The sequence below is a fragment of the Oryx dammah genome, unplaced genomic scaffold, assembly GCF_014754425.2.
Source record: "Oryx dammah isolate SB20612 unplaced genomic scaffold, SCBI_Odam_1.1 HiC_scaffold_10, whole genome shotgun sequence".
NCBI classification, from domain to species: Eukaryota; Metazoa; Chordata; class Mammalia; order Artiodactyla; family Bovidae; genus Oryx; species Oryx dammah.
In genome coordinates, this window is record NW_024070194.1 from 4536159 (window position 1) to 4548616 (window position 12458).

A 12458-nucleotide genomic window follows, 5' to 3' on the forward strand; every position below is an offset into this window, starting at 1 on the left:
TACACCAGGCCACTCTCCACCAGTCCTAACCACCCCAGCGCCAGATCAGATCTCCACGCACAGCCCTGTGACCAGAGCTCACTACAACTGTTCACACTGGCCCGTCCTGAGCCTGCTCACCCTGCCTTGCCCACTCCTTCTCTCGAAACCACAGCAAAGCTCTTGCCCCCAGTTTCCCCTCCCTCTGCCTCTGACCAGAACTGGTTCCTCCCCACGTGGCCCCCCACAATATGGGACATGCCCTTCTTTGGGGAACTATGAGTATAATAAACTCTCTTTTCAGTGGCAATTGTCTCCTGACCTGTTGGCCTTGCCATACCTGAGTAATAATAAAATCTATACTTTAAAACACCCAGCCTCTTAATTGGCTTCATCCTCCTCGAGGAGCCTAGTTATCATCCAATACCTTATATATTTACTGCTCTTGGGTTTTGTCTCTCCACTAGATGACCAGCTCCATGAGGGCTAGCACGTGCACAGCAGTATCAACAGTCTGTGATAGCACCCGGCACATAGGAGGTGCTCAATAAATATCTGCTGACTAAACAAATCTGTGAATCCCTTACTCTATATAGAGGCCTACAAAATACATACACACAGCAACCATATTTGTCCATACCTATGGTGGCATGAGTCTCATTATAATCTATTCCTGTTTACCGGCACCATGACTAAGCAAATAACCCACCCCCACCCCAGGCCACCCGATGATTTCTGCCTGGAAATCACCTCCACCTGTGAATGTGGTCCTCCACCAACATCCATGCATTATGACAAGATACTGTGGGAGTTAGTCTGAAAACATAAAACAGAGCCCACAATATTCTTTCATTTTCTTTTCTGAAAAGAACATGCCACTTACCCAAATGACCAGTAAATGTACAAATAAATAAATTTGTTGAAATAAATTTAAAGCCACCAACTAGCCTTGCCTTTAAAAATGCAGGTGGACGCCTAATAGGATTACATCCCAGGTCTGAATTATTGGGTTGCTATTGGCACGCCACCATGGTCATTATTCTATACACATGAGACCCCAAAAAGCAGTCCTCAGAACCATTCTCTAAATGATACAGCTATTTAATAAGGACAAGCCCAAGGAGGTGGGTATGTGACCCCATTTAACAGAACCACTGCTAGATAGATAGAAGCTGTTTTTCAATAAAGATGATTAAATGGGAAATGTCTCATTTTAGAAGCTCAGGGGTTTTTGAAATAGGCATAAAATTTACTCAGCAGTGAGAGTTAACCAAGGTTTCTGGGGACAGTTGTGGGGAAAGGAGAGGCCCTGGCAGAAGAGAAGCAATACCTTTATTCTGTTGCCCTCAGTTATTCAGTCTTATGCATCCATGGCTGCTGGGCTGGGCTTTGCTTTCAGAGGAGAATAAACTGGAAGGCCCAGCTGAAAGTACATCCCAAACACCAAGATTCATGGTATGTAGCAAAGTCTTGGGGTGGAGTCTTAATCACTGGCCCGCCAGGGAAGTCCCAAAAATGCCCTTCTGATTTAAGTTACTGCTACTTCAATGAACCACCATCCCAGTTTGCTTAGAACTCAGGCTTTCCCAGGATGCTGCATTTAGCATTCAGCGCTAAAGTCTTCCCAGGTGGCGCTAGTGGTAAAGAACCTGCTTCCCAACGCAGGAGACATAAGAGGTGCAGCTTTGGTCTCTGGGTGGGAAGATCCCCTGGAGGAGGGCATGGCGACTCACTCCAGTATTCTTGCCTGGGAAATTCCATGGACAGAGGAGCCGGGAAGTGGAGCCTGACAGTCCATGGGGACACAAAGAGTTGGACATGACTGAGCGCACACACAAACACACATGCACACACACACATGCACACACACACACTCACGCACACACTCACACTCACACTCAGCGCTAAACTCAGAAAAGTCCCAGGAAAACCAGGATGAGCTGGTCACCTTACTGCTCGTCAGGCATTCTCTGCTTGCAATCAGAGGCATATCCAGCTGATGTGCCTACTGTTCCCATTTTACAGGTGGAGAAACCAAGATACAAGAGGCAAGATGAGGTGTATGTGACCACACGGCCAGTAGTGGCAGAGCTGAAATCAGTGATCAGAACTTTTGACCTCTAATCCAGAACTCTTTCAAAAATATCTATTTCTGAGGAGGAGTTATTAGACCCCAGGACAACACTAACTGCCCAGTTGGGTGGGCCCCTGTTGTTTGCCTCCCCAGCATCCGCCCCCAGCCTCTGGCAATGGCCACTGGGACAGAAACTCTAGCAGCTCATCTACCGCCCATTGCCCCTTTCCTCCTTACTAACAAGCCCCAGTTCTATCCAAGTGCACTGCCTCCGAGAGAAATGCTGCACTTCCCAGCCTCCTTTGCAGCTAGATATGGCCAAATGAAAACAGTTCTGGCCAGTAAGATAAAAGCAAAGACTTGTAGGGGCTTTGAAAAGGCTCTTAACGAGGGAGAAAATGATCCTTCTTCTGTTCTGTCTGTCCCTGGAATGCAGATGTGATTGCTGGATCTCTTGCAGCCCTATTGGACAGCGAGGTGACGAACAGGGACTTGGGTACCTGCGTCCTTGGGGGCGTCTTAGGGCTGCCACAGCCTGGGCTCCATTCTCCAAATCAATGTTGGGATTTATATAAGCCCTGTCGTCCAAGACCCTCTCTCTTCCTCACTGGACACAAACCTGAATGGTTTATATACAGGAGCCTAAGAATGGAGCCAATACATGGGAAACAGCACCAGGACATGGAAAGAAGGAGACTAGGTTCTAATGTCCACTACGAGCCCCTGGACCCAGCAGTGTCTGGAGCCACCCCTTCCCCTGGGTCTTCCATTCATGTGACCCAATAAATTAGGTTTCTGTCATTTTTCACTGACTGATACATACTGGAATCGAATCAGCAGTCCAGGAACGGTCCTGTGACACTTAGCTCCGATCAAGACACCTCTATCAATAAAAGCATCTTCAAGCTGAGGTTAGCACACTGGTCTTCAGAGGAGTCAGTCCACATAACTTTCTTAATTTGAATCACACCAAATAGACACACACTATTATGTGAGTGGGACACCCTGAAGGAGCAGGAAGGATTGCAAGTCCCAGGACAAACAGAAGGAACTTGGGCTCTGAAGCCAGAGAATCTCAAGTTCAACTCTGTGATAAGTCATTACCTTGCTATGTGTGCCCAGGCAAGTTATTGAACATCTAGCTTGTCCTCTGTTTAAAAAAAAAAAAAAAAAGAAGGAAGGAAGAGTAACCCCCACCATACTGGGATGACATGAGGATTAAATGGAGCAAAGAAGACAAAGCATCAGGAACAGAATCTGGCCCACCCCCAGCGCTCACAAATAGCAGCTATTGCTATGACGGTTGACTATTTTCTTCAAACTCAGCCAGAAACAATGAAAAGGGTCTGATAAATTAATAGCATACACAAGGTAACGGAAGTAGGCTTTTGCCTGACTTTTTATAACACTTCAAGGGACTTTCGCATATTCCTCATTTGTCTGCACAGTGGCTGCTAATTACAAATGCATACTCGCACTCCGTTCCAAAAGACTTGGCAGAGCCACAATTGGGGACTCTTTTCATTAGCAGAGAGTGAATGTGGGGGGCTGCATTCCTCCGCAGTTACTCGGGGAGCTGGACTTCAGCCCTGCCCTCCTCCGCAGCCAGGGTGGACCCCTTCTGCTGTGGCGCACGGCTCTGGCCACGTGAGAAGGACTACTGCCTGCCGCCCTGCTGGGCCCACCACCTGCGTCCATCGAGTTGTCGGCCAGCGGGCGGCCTTGAGCTCGTTACCTGACTTCTCTGAGCGCTGTTTCCCTCCACTGCAAAATGAGGATAATGACTGCACACCTTCCTTCCTCCCTGCAAGGGTTGCGAGGGGACGGGGAGAGGATTAAATGAGATAATGCAGTGAAGTGCTTGGCAAAGAGTAGATACTTAGTGATAGTATTTTTTTCCCCTAAAGCCATTTTGTAAAAAAAAAAAAGAAAGAAAGAAAGGGATATTCTGCCAGGCAGGATTGCTATGTTTCGAAATAGCAGAAAATCCAACTCAAACTGGCTTAAGTAGCAGTGATGGCTGAGTGGGAAGGAGTGTGGTGGTGGAGAAAGGAATGTGGAGAGAGGACCCTTACACCCTCACATCACTGAAAAGTCCCAAGGACACAACGCAGTGTCACGAGGCATGCTTCTCCCATCTGGTGGTCCCCACCCTGTCATGCTTCCCATGGTGAATGCTCCTCCTCCACCAGGCAGCTCAAGACTCTCCCTTCCTGGTAACAACATGGTAGCACCCCAGCCCCTCATCTTCTCAAGTGTCAGTGGAACAGGGAAAAGCAAGCCATCTTTGGGGTAGCTCCTCCTGCCTTAAGCCCAGAGATTCACTCTGATCGGTACCCAGACCACCTGCACATCTCTGAGTCAATCAATCAGTGAGGCCCTGAGGAGGCAGTGTTCTAATGGGCAGGGTCCTGGAAACATGCCTCAAGTCCTGGACTGCAAGTTGTCGTTGATCAGTCGTTCAGTCGTGTCTGACTCTTTGCGACCCCATGGACTGCAGCACTTCACCATCTCCTGGAGTTTGCTCAAACTCATGCCATCGAGTCAGTGATGCCATCCAACCATCTCATCCTCTGTCGTCACCTTCTCCTCCTGCCTTCAATCTTTCCCAGCATCAGGGTTTTTTCTAATGAATCAGCTCTTCGCATCAGGTGGCCAAAGTATTGGAGCTTCAGCTTCAACATCAGTCCTTCCAATAAGTATTCAGGACTGATTTCCTTTAGGATGGACTGGTTGGATCTCCTTGCAGCCCAAAGTACTCTCAAGAATCTTCTCCAACACCACAGGTCAAAAGCATCAATTATTTGGTGCTCAGCTTTCTTTATGGTCCAACTCTCACATCCATACATGACTACTGGATAAACCACAGCTTTGACTAGACAGACTTTTGTCAGCAAAGTAATGTCTCTGCTTTTTAATATGCTGTCTAGGTTGGTCATAACTTTTCTTCCAAGGAGCAAGTGTCTTTTAATTTCATGGCTGCAGTCACCATTTGCAGTGATTTTGGAGCCCACAAAAATAGTTTATCACTGTTTCCATTTTTTTCCCCATCTATTTACCATGAGTGATGGGACCAGACGCCATGATCTTCAGTTTTTGAATGTTGAATTTTAAGCCAGCGTTTTCACTCTCCTCTTTCACTTTCATCAAGAGGCTCTTTAGTTCCTCCTTGCTTTCTGCCATAAGGGTGGTGTCATCTGCATATCTGAGGTTATTTATATTTCTCCTGGCAATCTTGATTCCAGCTTGTGCTTCATCCAGCCCGGCATTTCTCATGATGTGCTCTGCATAGAAGTTAAATAAGCAGGGTAACAACATACAGCCTTGACGTACTCCTTTCCCAGTTTGGAACCAGTCTGTTCTTCCGCGTCTGGCTCTAACTGTTGCTTCTTGACCTGCATCCGGGTTTCTCAGGAGGCAGGTCAGGTGGTCTGGTACTCCCATCTCTTTAAGAAAGTGCTGCTAAGTCACTTCAGTCGTATCCAACTCTGTGTGACCCCATAGAGGGCAGCCCACCAGGCTCCCCCGTCCCTGGGATTCTCCAGGCAAGAACACTGGAGTGGGTTGCCATTTCCTTCTCCAATGCCTGAAAGTGAAAAGTGAAAATGAAGTCGCTCAGTTGTGTCCAACTCCTAGTGACCCCATGGACTGCAGCCCACCAGACACCTCCGTCCATGGGATTTTCCAGGCAAGAGTACTGGAGTGGGGTGCCATTGCCTTCTCCATTAAGTGAAGGAGGCTAAAAACAGAAGCCGCCAACAGGTGTCCTCTAGCGCCCTCTACTGAGAAACCTTTGCACTCCCTGCAAAGGAAAGATGCTGAGAAGGAACTGGCCGTCATGGCAGAGCTGGCATTGAAGGGTTGAATCTGGAGCTGAGAAGCAATAATCAGGAATCAGCAAACATTTCAGGGCTGGAGCTCTAGAAGCATCTGCCCGGCAGGAGCAGTGGGCACAGAGAAATTCACAGCTGCCGCCTATAGTAAGGACAGAACAGGTAATAAATAACAGCACCTGTCTTCTGCAGGAACCTCCCATTGCAAATCCAACCCAAAGCCAGAAGACAGAACGTTCAAAGGGTGCAGGCCATAGTTATCAGCCTCTCGGGGCAGAGAATGGGTCTGGGGAACGACAGGGTATGTCCAGCTCAGCAAGCAGTCACTACCCCCATTTTACAGCTAGGAAAAGAAACTTGCCAAAATCACATACCACCCTGCTCCACCGTGCTGAGCTGCCCAGCCCCGGAGCCATTCTACATAAGCAGCAGTAGGAGGGGACAGAGGCCACTGGCTGCTATCGCAGAGATTTGAGATACTCTTCCAGAAAAGCATTCCTAGAAGCTCAAAGTTCAGTGTCATCCCTTCCAGCAATTTCAACAAATCTGTCTCTACTTGCCACAGAAGGAGAGAGAAAAAAAAAACTTTTATTTCACTCTCTTTCCAATAAGGCTGCCCAGCAAGAGCTGTCATTTTCCAGCGGACTGTCTTTCATTTGCACACTGACCCAGGCTTTCAAGGAGTGAAAAGGAAATGAAGAGAGAAGGGAAGAGAAAGATGCGGAATGTAGTCCCACTGCACCCAAGCAGGAGGGATCCAATAACGGAAAGTTAACCATATAGACAGCGCCTGTGATGGGTGCGGCTTGCAAGAGGTGTGCGCTGGCTTCTGAGCAAAAATATATTCAGCAGCTAATTTTTGCTGCAGACCTGGGGCCTGGGCAGGTAGAGAGGGGACTGGACTGCATTTGCCTCAGCAGATACAGATGTGCTTTTTGGGTCATCATAGCCTCCCTCAGTTCATAGTTTTGGGGTGATCACAGAGGCTGTTTCCAGTGAATCTGAGTGTGCTTTGAACCCTTGCCACCCAAACATGGACCTGTGTCCCCTGGACACCTGTTGGAAATGCAGTTTCTACGAACTTTCGGCTGCCGGGAGGAAGGGCTGGGGGCAGGGACAGTTAGGGAGTCTGGGGTGGACGACAGAGGGTGAGGTGGCTGGATGGCAGCACCGACTCAATGGACACGAGTTTGAGCAAACTCCGGGAGTTGGTGATGGACAGGGAGGCCTGGCGCGCTGCAGTCCAGGGGGTCGCAAAGAGCCGGACATGACTGAGCGACTGAACTGAACTTGGGGTGAACATGTAGACACTGCTGTTTTTAAATAGTTAACCATTACGGACCTACTGAATAGCACTGGGAACTCTGCTCAGTGTTATGTAGCAGCCTGGAGGGGATGGGGTTTAAGGGAGAATGGATTCATGTATATGCATGGCTGAGTCTCTTCGCTGTTCATCTGAAACTGTCACAACATTGTTTGTTAATCAGCTATACCCCAATACAAAGAGGTTTTTTTAAAAAAAAAAAGAGAGAGAGAAATGCAGGTTCTTAAAAAACGCAGGTTGTCAGGCCCCAACCCAGACTTGTGGAATCAGAGCCTGCATTTCAACAAGAATCTAGGTGATTTGTATACATGGTGAAGTTTGAGAAACGCTGGTCTAAACCTACACAGGTGGGACCAGTATCCTGCAGAGACAAAGGTGAGGGGACGCCTAGCTTCATACACGTTTGCAAAGAGGCACAGCCAATCCAGACCCTGAACAGTATGGAGTCAGAACTCATCACACATAGCCAACCTAAGATTCTTTCTTAAGCTATCCAGAGGTTCTCAGCCCTGCTCACACTAGACTCTCCTGGGGCTTTTAAATATAAACAATATTTCAAGATATCTACAGCAAGTATAATAGACTATGAAAATATTTGGGAATTTCTTTGTGGTAGATGTAAGGGAGAGGAAATAAAAAGCTTTTTCTTTCTACCCTCTAGGTTCTCAACTGGGCTTGGTTACAAAAGATAAACAGAAGAAAAGTATAAAAATTGATTTAATAAAACTTTTCTGTGATACTTACGATGAGGCTTTAGGGCTTATATACTAGGCTGAAGAAAGAGTAGGGGGTTTCCCTGGTGGCTCAGTGTAGAGAATCCACTGGCCAGTTCAGAAGATGCAGGTTTGATCCCAGGGTCAGGAAGATCCCCTGGAGGAGGAAATGGCAACCCACTCCAGTAATCTTGCCTGGGAAATCCCATGGACAGAGGAGCCTGGCAGGCTACAGGCCATGGGGTCCCAAAACAATCAGACATGATTTAGCAACTTAAGAACAACAAGGAACCCTCAGCATTCAAAATGAGGTCCAAGGACCTGTGTACAGCACCAGCCTTGCCTGAGAGCCTGCAGAAATGCAGCCACTCAGGCTCCAACCAGACCAACTGCCCGAGAAGCTGCACTTTAATGAGCTTTCCAGGTGACTGGTGTGCGTGGTAAATTTTGAGACGCACTGTCTACACCTCATGGCTGTGGAATCACGATGAAAAGAGAGAACTTAGAACTGAGCCTGACTTACACAACAGTAGGAAGGAGGAGAGGGGGAAAGATTTACCAGCAAATATACCTGAGGTCCTGGGCCCATAACAAATGCTACATAAATGCTCATTGACTCCGCTCTTTTGGAGCGAGCATGTATTCAGACATTACTGCACCAGAAGCTGGCGTTCCTGTATTCCTGAACTTCGCTCTCGGAGTGATTGGTTGGTTCAACCTGAACGGCAACCAGCTAGAGGCTACCAAGTTTGGTCTGTTTCTTGTCCTTCACCCCCACCTACTGGTTCATCTAAGAACTACAACCTGGAGTCCAGACAGCTCTTCCCAATGACCCTGCTGGTAAAGGTCCAGGTTTGTAAATTTCCATAAAAGAGGGTGGTGCTGTTCAGTCGCTCAGTCAAGTCCAACTCTTTGTGACCCCATGGACTGCAGCACGCCAAGCTTCCCTGTCCTTCAGCAACTCCTGGAGTTTGCTCAAACTCAATCCATTGAGTCAGTGATGCTATCCAGCCATCTTATCCTCTGTCGTCCCTTTCTCCTTCTAAAAGGAGGTAAAAACCCTAAAATATCTATGCATCTGGAAGACATTCTCTCCAAGGCTTCCTTTTCTTCTCCATGTTCTTCTAGACCCTTTCGTACTGGCACAGGGAAATCATTCAAGCCAAGATCATGACATCCTGTCCCATAATTTCATGGAAAATAGATGGGGAAACGATGAAAACAGTGATGGACTTTATTTTCTTGGGCAGAATCACTGCAGATGGTGACTGCAGCCATGAAATCAAGATGCTTGCTCCTTGGAAGAAAAGCTATGACCAACCTAGACTGCATATTAAAAAGCAGAGACATTACTTTGCCGACAAAAGTCCATCTAGTCAAAGCTATGTTTTTTCCAGTAGTCATGTATGGATGTGAAAGTTGGACCAAAAAGAAAGCTGAGCACCAAAGAACTGATGATTTTGAACTTCAGTATTTGAGACTTTTGAGAGTCCTTTGGGCTGCACGGAGATCCAACCAGTCAATCCTACAGGAAATCAATTGTGAACACTCCTTGGAAGGTCTGATACTGAAGCAGAAGCTCCAATACTTTGGCCCCCTGATGCCAAGAACTGACTCATGGGAAAAGACCCTGATGCTGGGAAGAATTGAAAGTGGGAGGTGAAGAGGAGGTGAAGATGGTTGGATGGCATCACTGACTCGATGGACATGAGTTTGAGGAAGCTCGGGAGATGGTGAAGGACAGGGAGGCCTGGCGTGCTGCAGTCCATAGGGTCGCAAAGAGTCAGACACAACTGAGCAGCAATGTATCTTCCAGGTCATGCAGGCATTTGACGGGTTGTTTTTCATGGAAAGTTGAGAGCTTTGCCCTGATGCCGAGCAGGACCCCATGGGGATGGGCATGGAGGCCCTTTGGTCCCCCATTCCTTGTAGGCAATACTTCACGCTCCATGACCCTCTCTGAGTTCCAAAGGGCAGAAGGCTGCTAATCAAATGAGAAGCAACAATGGAACCACCTGAGGCAAGATTAAAAGACCCGAAAGATTCCTCAGGATTAGGAGAGGACCGCCTAGGAGACTGTTATTGTTCAATTGTTTAGTTGGATGGTAGAAAAATTAAGAGAATTCCAGAAAAATATCTACTGCTTCACTGACTATGCTAAAGCCTTTGACTGTGTGGATCACAGCAAACTGTGGAAAATTTTTAAAGAGATGGGAATACCAGACCACCTGACCTGCCTCCTGAGAAATCTGTATGCAGGTCAAGAAGCAACAGTTAGAACTGGACATGGAACAACAGACTGGTTCCAAATAGGAAAAGGAGTACGTCAAGGCTATATATTGTCACCCTGTTTATTTAATTGCTATGCAGAGTACATCATGAGAAATGCCAGGCTGGATGAAGCACAAGCTGGAATCAAGATTGCCAGGAGAAATATCAATAACCTCAGATTTGCAGATGACACCACCCTTATGGCAGAAACCAAGGAGGAACTAAAGAGCCTCTTGATGAAAGTGAAAGAGGAGAGTAAAAAACTCAACATTCAGAAAACTAAGATCACGGCATCCGGTCCCATTGCTTCACGGCAAATAGATGGGGAAACAGTGGGAACTTTGCAGAAGAAGGAATGACGACTGTGGCTGCCCCTGTCCTGATCACACACCCCTGCCTGGCTGGGGAACCTCTCTCTTAACTACCAGGGGGAGGGGTGGAAGGAGGCAGCGGTCCTGAGGCGCTAGCCGACTGTTCCCCTTTGCCCAGCAAAGTAATAAAGCCACTCTTTTCTCCGTAACTTGTCTCCATATTGCTGTTTAACATTGGGGCACAGAGAGCCAAGATTTTGGCAACAGCCCCAGCAGTTCCACTTCTGGGAAGTTATTTCACAGCAGTAAGTAGGTATAAGTGCGAGAAGTTCACTGAGGCAGTTTTTAGGAGGAAAAAGACTGGAAATCCGGTAGGGGGTCCTCACTGCCGGACCCACAGCCTGAGGTGGGTCTGTGTTTCCACGCAGTCGGTTCCCCAGGTGTTGCTGTTGTCCAGCCCCTCAGTCGTGTCCGACTCTGCGCCCCCATGACTGCGGCTCGCCAGGCTTTCCTGTCCTTCACTATTGGTTTCCCTTCTGTTCCTGTGGATTTTACTTTATGCTCTTAAAAACATTTTCTTTCTGAGATGTCCGTTAGTTTCACCGGCTGCCAAAGGAAGCAATGGTGGAACGGAGCAGGGTCTTGTGGGGCCCACCTGAGCACATTTCTTTCTGGGTTCCTTTCTGTCTGAAAAGCAGGATAAAGGTTTCAGCCTCCTAGACCCCACCCCCACCCCCCACCCCCCACCCCCCACCCCCGCCAAGTATCAAAGCGCAGATTCAATCAGTTACTAATCGGGGGCGTAAGGGAATGCTGGGAAAGACTGAAGGCAGGAGAAGGGATAACAAGATGAGACGGTTGGATGTCATCACCGACTCGATGGACCTGAGTCTGAGTAAGCTCTGGGAGTTGGTGATGGATCGGGCAGCCTGGCGTGCTGCAGTCCGTGGGGTCGCAAAGAGACTCAACTGAGTGAACGACAACAAAGAGAATGCAGAAACAGAGAGCAACCAAGAAATGATGGTGCAGCAACTAGAGGAGGGTCCTGGTGCCTCCGCGAGGGGCATACAGAACAGTATCTCTGAGCTCTTCAGGACTACGGCCCCCACCTGGGGGGAGGACAGCGACTTCAGGCTGAGCACAAGTTTCCTGGAGCCCCGCCCTGTTACCTCACCACCAACAAATCAGAAGACAGTTATCACCTTCATCCCAGATTTTGCCTATAAAAATGTCTCCCCACAAACCTCTGGGAGTTCAGGGTCTTGGAGCAGCAGCCACGAGTTCTGTAACTGAGCAGGACCCTCTGAGTCCTTGATGGTCCTTGATGACCATGAGCACGCAGCCCCAGGCCTCCTGCTGTTGCTCAGCAGCTTAGTTAGTTCCTATCCAACTCTTTGTGACCCCAGGGACTGCAGCACACCAGGCTTCCGCGTCCTTCACTGTCGCCCAGAGTTTGCTCAAACTCAAGTCCATTGAGTCAGTGATGACCTCCAGCCACCTCATCCTCTGTCGCCCCCTGCTCCTCCTGCCCTCAATCTTTTGCCAGCATCAGAGTCTTTCCCAGTGAGTTGCTCTTCACATCAGGTGGCCAAAATATTGGAGCTCCAGCTTCAGCATCAGTCCTTCCAGTGAATATTCAGAGTCCATTTCCTTTAGAATTGACTGGTGTGAGCTCCTTACAGTCCAAGGAACTTTCAAGGGTCCTCTCCAGCACCACACTTCAAAAACACTGATTTTTCAGCACTCTGCTTTCTTTATGGTCCAACTCTCACATCCATACATGACTACTGGAAAAACCATAGCTTTGACTGTACGGACCTTTGTCAGAAAAGTGATGTCTCTGCTTTTTCATATGCTGTCTAGGTTTGTCATAGCTTTCCTTCCAAGGAGCAAGCCCTAAGAACTGATTAAGTTAACCTTGGTGACACCACCCTGTGCCCTCATCATCAGCCC